We start from the raw sequence: 10,070 nt of genomic DNA on the forward strand, positions 1-10,070 counted from the left end.
GTGAATAACCAACCCAGTGGTTCCAATAACCAACAAGCAAGACCTTGGGCTCCTTGGGGGCAAAACACTGGGTTTTACCCAATAATTAACAATCCATCAGCACCTGACACCCAATTAATTGGGGACGGAGAATAGGATCTGTGGGTGTGGGGGTCTGTAGGTGGCCATCTGCAGGAGCTTGCCTCTGGGGTGCATCCCTTGCATCTGAGAGGTTTTTCAACACCAATGAGATTTAAAAAAAAAAAAGTGGCGAGAAAACTGGCAAGACCCTCTGTAATATTCTAGCCAGGAAAATTCATAAGCACTTTAAAAGCATCTTAATGTTTACCCTGGGCCAAATGGGCCTCAATCAGAATGCAACCATTTGAAAATAGCTGTCAACATGAAAAATTTCTGAAATCTGCTGGTTTGTGGACCACATTTGTGGATGACTGCAAAAACCATATCAGTCCATGGCTAAATACATAAGTAAAAATAGAAATCTAATAATGAGCATTCTCTTAAAACTTCCATCCTGAAAACACTGCCCTATTTGCTTTGACAACTAAATGATCATTTAATCATTCCTCTAGTAACACTTGAGGTCCATAAAGAACTGTGGAACATGTCTGGTTGGGGCAGAAATGTTGGGATACCAATAAGAAAGTTACACTGAACCTCAAAGGAGAAGGTCATAAATCACCAGAATGCAGGAATGCCTACAAAAAATTTGAAATTAAAAACAAGAGACTGGGATTGTGGCTCAGTGAGAGAGCATCTGCCTAGCACCAGTGAGGCATAGGGTTCAATCCTCAGCACCACATTAAAAAGAAATATATAAAATGAAGGTATCCTGTCCAACTAAAAAATATATTTAAAAATAAAGATCAGATTTTTATTTTTTAAAAAAGGAAATACCTGCAATGCAACATTTCTCCTAGACCAGCTTCCTGGACCCCCAAATACTAGCATGGTATGAGCAAGCTTAGAAAAATGGGTGAGAAATTACAGAAGTCTGCTCTGGTCCCATCTCTAGTCCATCCCGACTTAAATGTCCCTCTCCAAATAGCAACACCTCCAACCTTGAATTTGCTGTCTCTCCCTTTAGAGTTTCTCACATTTTTTCCTTTCTTTCTTCCTGTGGTGCTGGGGATTGAGCCTGGGACCTTGTGCATGTGAAGCAAGCTCACTACCGACCTCACTGTATCTGGCCCCCTCTTTCCTGAATGTGTATCTGCTTTTCTAAATAGGTCTGTCTATGTGCCTGACAAATGATGTAGTATTATTCCATGAATAACGACTGTAGAATTTTCCTTTTGGAGAGATCAAGGGCCTCCAGTGGCTCCTCATTATGCCCAGGGACTGATACCTCATCCCTCAGATCATGGTGGCATTGCAGGTGTGGGTTACCTTGCTTTGTCAGATGAAACCAGGTTCAATCCTGGGAGTTAAGCATGCACCAGACTGCCTTGTTTACACACAAGCCTTTCTTAAAGGACACTTTGGCATACAACCATATACCATGGAAACGAGGTTCAACTTCCTTCCTGGTGGACATTTTAGCATTACAATGAAGTAGAATTGACTTCCTAGTCACTGGTACTTTTTCTTGAGGTTATTTGAGAAAAAGGTTCATCATAAACTTATTAAACACATCCCAAATTCTTGGGTCATAGTCTCATGGGAAATCATGTTTTCCATTAGGAGAGGCTCAAGGTGTGTCTTCTATTCTTAAGCTCCAAGGTGCTAACAATGCAATGTGTGCACAAACAGAATGTGGTGCATGAGTAATTGGAGAGATGTTCTCTTCTACACAAGTGGAGCACTATCACAACAGTCAATCTCTCAACAAACATGGCAACTAGCAACTAACAGGAAGGTATTACAAAAACAGTATATCAACTGGGAAACTGCTGGAGAAGGCAGAGGCTCGTGCCCCTGGAGGGCTGGGGTGTGGTGGGATGAGACTGCATCACGCTACTCAGAACACTTTGCAATTTAAAACTCATGAATTTCTCATTCTGGAATTGTCTATAGCTTACAGAAAGGGAAACCATGGATAAGAGGAACTATGAGAGTCGAATTGCTGTAAAACAAATACCGAGAGGCAATCTCCTGAGTGGTCAGAGAGAAACAGTTGATCAGGTACAAGACAGCATTAGTGGTTTTCCCTAGAAATCCAAGAAGCTGGAAGACAGTGGGAGGACATGATGAAACTTGTTTTTTAACCATCAATAATTTTATACCTTGCTAAACTGTGCGTTAATTGATAAGGGAAGATTTGTAAAAGGAAATGTTTGTGGTGAGTAAACAACTTTTCCAGAAATGCGAATAGAGCCATCAAGGTTAAAGGAAATGATAAAAGACAGAATCTTGAGTCCACATAAGATAATGAGAAATAATGGTAGATGTAGCTCAGCAGCTCAATTTGGTAGCTAAATATAGCCAGTGCCATGGAGTATTTAGTTTCTAACTCTTTTCTATTTGTTTTAAAAATATAAGTGTAAAAACTTTTACACTATATGTGTAATAAGAATTTCAATGTATTGCACTGTTGTGTATTTAAAAAAATAAAATTAAAAAAATAAATGAGTGCAAAAATAACACTTAGAACACTTAGAACACATAAATAACACTTAGAACCAAAGAAACATTGATGCTGAATGACTACAAGACTACACTTTTTATTGCTATTAGGAAATACCTAAGGCTGAGTAGTTTGTGATTAAAAAGTCATTTAGGTCAGAATTTTTGAGTCTGAGAGTCCAAGATAAAGGGATGACATCCACTTTGCTTCTGGGGAGTACCCACTGTGCTCCATTCCAGCATGATGGCTGTCATCAGAGTGGGGACAAGTGAAAGAGGAAAAATAATATGGACCAATATGAGCCACAGATCAGAGAGGGGCAGTCTTGATTTTTCATAACAACTCATTTTCTCAAAAACTCATTCCAAGAGACTAGCATCCATTCCTCCTAAGGGTGGCTTCCCCAATGACTGAATTAACACCCAGTAGACAGCACATTTGAAAGTTTCCCCTGCCTCAGTGCTACCATAATGAGAACAAAGTGTCCAAAACATAAGCTTGTTTGGGGACAAATGATATCCAAGCCATACAAGACACACAATGCATGAAGTTATAGTCTATGACAAAGATAAAAATCAGGAATAAGGGACAAATCTGTAAGATTAGCAAAATTTTTCTATACTATTGAAACTAATTTGGCATGAATAAAACTGATTGTCATAAATTTAAGATGTTAGGGTTCACAGAACAAACACTAAGGAAAAACTAAAACATGTGCCAAAAGGAGAAAATAAAATAAAAATGGTACCGAAGAAAAATTAATCATTAATAGGCAATAATGGGAAAATTGATGAACCAAAAATATATAGGTAGAAAACAAGTGGCAACATAGAAGAAGCGTTTGCTTCGTTACTATTACTTTTTTCATTACTATTACTGCATATAGATCCAATCTGTTCCAATTTTAGAAAATATATTGTTCAAGTTGAGCATGCAGCACACATCTGTGACTCTAGAAACTCAGGAGGCTGAGGTAAGAGGATTGCAAGTTTGAGGGCAAATTCAGTGACTTATGGAGAGCCTCTAAAAGTCATCATCATCTGGGCACAGTGGTGCAATGCTGTCACTAACCTACTTGTGAGACTGAGGCTAGGGTATCACAAGTTAGATGCTGGCTTCAGCAACTTAGTGTAACACTATCTGAAAATAAAACATAATAATATTAAAAAGTGGCTGGGGATGTAGCTCAGTGTTACACCCTTGGGTATAAAACCTAGAATCCAACAAAATTATTCTGTCTACGTCAGATTCACTTTAGATTCCAAAACAAAGACAGGATGAGAATAAAAATAAATATAAAAATATAAAAGTAGCAATCAATAGCCCACCACAGTGGTTCAGTGACTTGGGAGGCTGAGGCAAGAGGTTCATGAATTCAAAACTGCAGGTGGTAAAAATAGAGTTTCTCTTGTTTGAATGGTCTGGCTGCAAAATGAAAGCTAAGAAAGGTAAAGCAGGGGAAAAAATGCACAGGATACAGAAAGTAATTTTAAAAGCAGGAGTGGGATGGGCTAGCCAATCTTAGGGATGAAGCTTCCACACTCAAAAGAGCAAAATGGAGCCCACATTTGCTTTATTTATATCAGGGAATATCAAAGGTTTTCATTGGAATGTTCTTTGCCAAATAAGGTAGAAGGTGGGCTTTGCAGTTCCAATGGGTTATGCCCAAATACAGAGCTAGAAGAGGAGTCTTCCTGGTAGAGCAGAGATAGGGTCATGTGCCTTGGTTAATCTAGTGCACTCTGGGGAGCTGCAGATAGTTCTCAAGGTTAGACCTAAATCTCCATGGCTCCATACCCAGAGAAGACCCTCAAGTAATTCACGGATGGCACTCTGAATATTCCCCCTTTTTACTATGCAATAGAAAATGATGAGCCATTATTTTTAGTTCCCAGATTCTTGTTCTAAGGGTGTGACAGCCACCTATTATCACAATACAAAAAAGAACTAGTAGCAAACACCTCATTCCAATAATATTCCATGCAGAGTGTTTCAGTGTGTTTCCAGGGTTAAAGCCATCCCATTCTTGAAGTATTTCCAGTTAGAGAAGTAGGATCCAATAGATCGATTTTGCTTTTTTGAATATCCTGGATGTTGTGATGTAACTCCATAAGATCCAGGCTATTTATTATTTTCTATGCAAAATGCCCATTAGATGATTTAACCTTCTCCAAATCCCATTGGGAAGGCTTATATTTGGCTGCAGTAACACAGACCTTCATAGTCAGATGGCATATCTAGTGATGCAATTAGGTAAATTGCACTTTTTACAGGCTACAAGATATTTATCCTCCTTTCTCTTAACTCTCACATTTCCAGTAATTAAAGCATAAGGAGATTGAACACAGGCCTTCAGGCCATACCAGGAACCCTCTTTACACCCCCTGCCTATAAAGCCAGGCATAGGGTTGTCAGTGTGATATAGGAAATCTGAGTCTGCAATTAAGCTCCAAACACCTTTCTGGATACCGCCTTCACTTAAGGTTAGAATATTACCAACAAAACCTCCAGGGATCATGGCATCCTTATGTGATTGTCTTTTGTCAATTCCTGGAGACCAGTCTAGAATATGTCCACTATTTCTAGAACTTTTTGTTGTACTGGCAAGACATTTGCACAGTTTATTCATTTAGGAAAGGTGCCAAATTCTATTGCAGAATGATTAGGACAGTAAGGTATTGGCAGACGTTCTGTGGCAATGACTGGCTTGTTATGAGAAAGTCCCATTTTAATAACTGTTTGGACATATTGCTTAGAGTCACAGAGTCCAGTACAATTGGCCAATCTAAACCCCCATATGCTGTCTTTTCTTCAAAAGATACCCCGAGATAGCCAGCATGCTTATCATGGGATCAATATATACGTAGTTGTCCACTGTAACCAGTATAATTAAATCCAGTCACAGTTCTCCTTTCCTGTCCATGTGGTGTTTTAATTCATTTTGTCTCTCTAATTGATCTGGCTACAATTCCAAGAACTATATTAAATAGAAGTGGTGAAAGAGGGCATCCCTGTCTTGTTCTAGTTTTCAGAGGGAATGTTTTCAAGTTTTTTTTTTTTTTTTAATTTTAGAATGATTTTGGCCTTTGGCTTAGCATAGATAGGTTTAAAATATTGAAATGTCTTTCTATTATCTCTAGTTTTTCTAGATTTTTTTCTAGATTTTTGATTTTTTAAAATTAATTAATTTATTTTTGAATTACAATTTTTAATACACCATTATACCACAATTTATCATATCTCTGTATACAAGATATGTTTACACCAAATTCACATCTTTATACATGTATTTTGTATAATGATGAGGGTCTCTTTCCACCATCTATGCAAATTCCCCTTCTCCCTCCCTTTCCCTCCCATCCCTCTTCCCTATCTGAGATAATCTTCTTCCCATGCACTACCTCTCTACCCCATTTTGAGTCAACCCCTTATATCAGAGAAGACATTCAGAATTTTTTTTGATTGGCTAACTTCACTTAGCATAATCTGTTCTAATTCCATCCATTCCCCTGCAAATGCTGTGATATTATTTTTTAGTGCTGAGTAACATTCCATTGTGTATAAATGCCACATTTTTTAAATCTATTCATCCATTGAAGGGCATCTAGATTGGCTTCACAGTCTAGCTATTGTGAATTGTGCTGTTATAAACATTAATGTGTCTGTGTCCCTGTAGTGTGCTGTTTTTCTTTGGATAAAGTCCTAGAAAAGGAATAGCTGGTTCAAATGGTGGTTACATTCCCAGATTTCCAAGGAATCTCCATACTGCTTTTCATATTGGCTGCACCAATTTGCAGTCACACTCATACACTGCAGGTGAATCTTTTCCCCCATATCCTCACCAGCACTTGTTGTTTGTCTTCATAATAGCTGCCATTCTGACTGGAGTGAGATGGTATCTTAATTTTTATTTGCATTTTGCTAATTGCTATGTTGAACTTTTTCATATATATTTGTTGCTCGATTATATATCATATTTTGAGAAGTGCTTATGGAGTTCCTTGGCCCATTTATTGATTGGTTTATTTTTTTGGGGGGGGCGGTGTTTGGTGTTAAGATTGAGTTTTTTAAATATCCTAGAGATGAGTGATGTATCTGATGTATGTGTGGTAAGAATTTGCTCCCAGGATGTAGACTGTCTCTTCATGTCACTGATTATTTCTTTTGCTGAGAAGCTGTTCAGTTTGAATCCATCCATTTATTGATTCTTGATTTTAATTCTTGTGCTCTAGGAGTCTTATTAAGGAAGTTGGGACCTCACCAAACATGATGAAGATTTTGGCCTGCTTTTTCTTCTCTTAGGTGCAGGGTCTCTGGCTTAATTCCTAGGTCCTTGATCCACTTTGAATGAGTTTTGTGCACTCTAAGAGAGAGGGATTTAATTTCATTTTGCTGCATATGGTTTTCCAGTTTTCCCAGCACCATTTGTTGAAGATGCTATCTTTTCTCCAATGTATGTTTTTGGCGCCTTTGTCCTCTGTTCTCTACCATAGGTCTACATGTCTATTTTGGTGCCAGTACTATGCCGTTTTTGTTACTGTGGCTCTGTAATATAGTTTAAGGTCTGGTATAGTGATGCCAACTGCTTCAGTCTTCCTGCTAAGGATTGCTTTGGCTATTCTGGGTCTCCTTATTTTGGGGGATTAATTTCATGATTTCTTTTTCTATTTATATGAAGAATGCCATTGGGATTTTGATTGGAATTGCATAAAATCTGTATACTACTTTCAGTAGTATGGTCATTTTGATGATATTAATTCTGCCTAGCTAGGAACAATGGAGATCTTTCCATCTTCTAAGGTCTTCTTTAATTTCTCTTTAGTGTTCTGTAGTTTTCATTGTAGAAGTCTTTCACCTCTTTCATTATGTTGATTCCTAAGTATTTGGTTTTGTGGGGTTTTTTTGAGACTATTGTAAATGGGGTAGTTTTCCTAGTTTCCCTTTCAGAGGACTTCTCATTGATATACAGATTTCCTTTGATTTATGGGTGTTGATATTATATGCTGATACCTTGATGAATTCAATTACTAGTTCTAGGAGTTTTCCGTTGGAATTTTTGGATATTCAAGGTATAGAATAATATCATCAGCAAATACTGCCAATTCTAATTCTTCTTTTCCTATGTGTATCCCTTTAAATTATTTCATCTAATTGCTATAGCCAGTGTTTCAAGAACTATGTTGGATAGAATTGATGAGAGAGGGCATCCTGTCTTGATCCAGATTTAGAGAGAATGCCTTTAATTTTTCTCCATTTAGAATTATGTTGGCCTGGGGCTTAGCGTAGATAGCCTTTATGATGTTGATATGTTCCTGTTATCCCTAGTTTTTCTAGTGTTTTGAACATGAAGGGGTGCTATATTTTATCAGATGCTTTTTCTGCATCTATTGAGATGATCATGTTTCTTATCTTTCAGTCTATTGATGTAATGATTTATATTTATCGATCTCCGTATGTTGAACCAAACTTGCATCCCTAGTATGAACTCCACCTGATCAGGTGCACAATCTTTTTAACATGTTTTAGTATTCAATTTTCCAAAACTTTATTCAGAATTTTTGCATCTATGGTCATTAAAGATATTGCTCTGAAGCTTTCTTTGTTTGATGTGTCTTTGTCTGATTTTAGAATCAGGATGATTTTGGCCTCATAGAGTTTGGAAGTATTCCTTCATTTTTTTATTTCATAGAATGATTTCAGGAGAATTAGTGTTAGTTCTTCTTTGATGGTCTTGTAAAACTCATCTGTGTATCCATCCAGTCCTGGGATTTTTTTTTTTTTTTTTTTGGTTGGTAGGCTGTTGATGGTGTCTTCGATTTCATTGCTTGAAAATGATCGGTGTAACTTGTGTATATAATCCTGATTCAGTTTGGTTAATTTTATGATTCTAGACACTTGTTGATGTCTTCAACATTTTCTGTTTTATTGGAGTACAAATTTTCAAAAAAATTTCCAATTGTCTTCTGTATTTCTGTAGTGTCCATGGTGGTATTTCCTTTTTCATCATGGATTTTAGTAATTTGAGTTTTTCTCTCCTTTTCTACATTAGCATGTATAAAGGTTTATTGATTTTTATTTATAAAATTTTTCAAAGAGCCAACTTTTCATTTTGTCAACTTTTTAATTGATTCTTTTGTTTCAAATTCATTGATTTCAGCTCTGATTTTAATTATTTCTTATCTTTTACTGCTTTTGGTGTTCATTTGTTCTTTTTCTAGGGCTTTGAGATGTAATTTTAGGTCATTTATCTGTTGACTTTTTCTTTTTTTAAGGAATGAACTCCATGCAATGAACTTTCCTCTTAGTACCACCTGCATAGTGTCCCAGAGATTTTGATATGTTCTATCAATCAGTGTTCTCACTAACCTCTAAGAATTTTTAAATCTCCTCCTTGATGTCTTCTGCAATCCACTGTTAATTCACTAGCATATTTTTTAGTCTCCAGGTGTTGGAGTAGCTTTTGTCTTATCACTGACTTCTAATTTCATTCCATTATGACCTGATAGAATGCAGTGTAGTATCTCTACTCCTTTTTATTTGCTAAGAGTTGCCCTGTGGCATAGTATATGGTCTATTTTTGCGTAGGATCCATGTGCTGCTGAGAAGAAAGTGTATTTGCTTGTTGAAGGATGAAATATTCTATATATGTTAAATCTAAGTTATTGATTGTCTTATTGAGTTCTATAATTTCTGTTTATCTTTTGTTTGGAAGATCTATCCAGGGGTAAAATATATGTGTTAAAGTCACCCAGAATTATTGTGTTGTGATCTGTTTGACTCTTGAAATTGCAAAGAGTTTTTATGATGAACATAGATGCTTTATTGTTTGGGGAATAAATATTTATAATTGTTGTCTCTTGTTGGTGTATGGTTCCCTTAAGCAGTATGAAATATTATTGTTTGTCCCTTCTGATTAATTTTCACTTGAAGTCCACATTATTTGATATAAGGATGGAAACCCCTGCTTGCTTCCACAATCCATGTGAGTAGTATTTTTTAATATTTATTTTTTTTTAGTTGTACATGGACACAATACCTTTTTTACTTATTTTTATATGATACTGATGATCGAACTCAGGGCTTCACACATGCCAGGCAAGTGTTCTACCCCTGAGGCCCATCCCCAGCCCAAGCAATATGGTTTTGTTAAATATTTTTTAGTTGGACACATTACCTTTATTTTGTTTACTTATTTTTATTCAGTGCTTAGAATCTAACCCAGGGCCTTGCACATGCTAGTCTAGTTCACTCCCACTGAGCCACAATCCCCAGCCCTGAGTGATATGTTTTATTCCAACCTGTCACCTTCACTCTGTGGATGTCTTTTCCTGTAACATGGGTCTCTGGAAGGCAGCATATTTTAGGGTCTTTTTAATCCAATCTGCCAGTCTATGCCTTTTGGTTGCTGAGTTTTGGAAATTAACATTCAGGATTATTATTGAAACATGATTTGAATTCCCAGTTATTTTTGTTTATTTTTGATAGTTAACTTGACTTGGTTTCT

Source organism: Marmota monax, unplaced genomic scaffold (assembly GCF_021218885.2).
Source record: "Marmota monax isolate L192 unplaced genomic scaffold, Marmota_monax_Labrador192_F-V1.1 WCK01_AAM20220418_F8-fsc00044, whole genome shotgun sequence".
NCBI lineage: Eukaryota > Metazoa > Chordata > Mammalia > Rodentia > Sciuridae > Marmota > Marmota monax.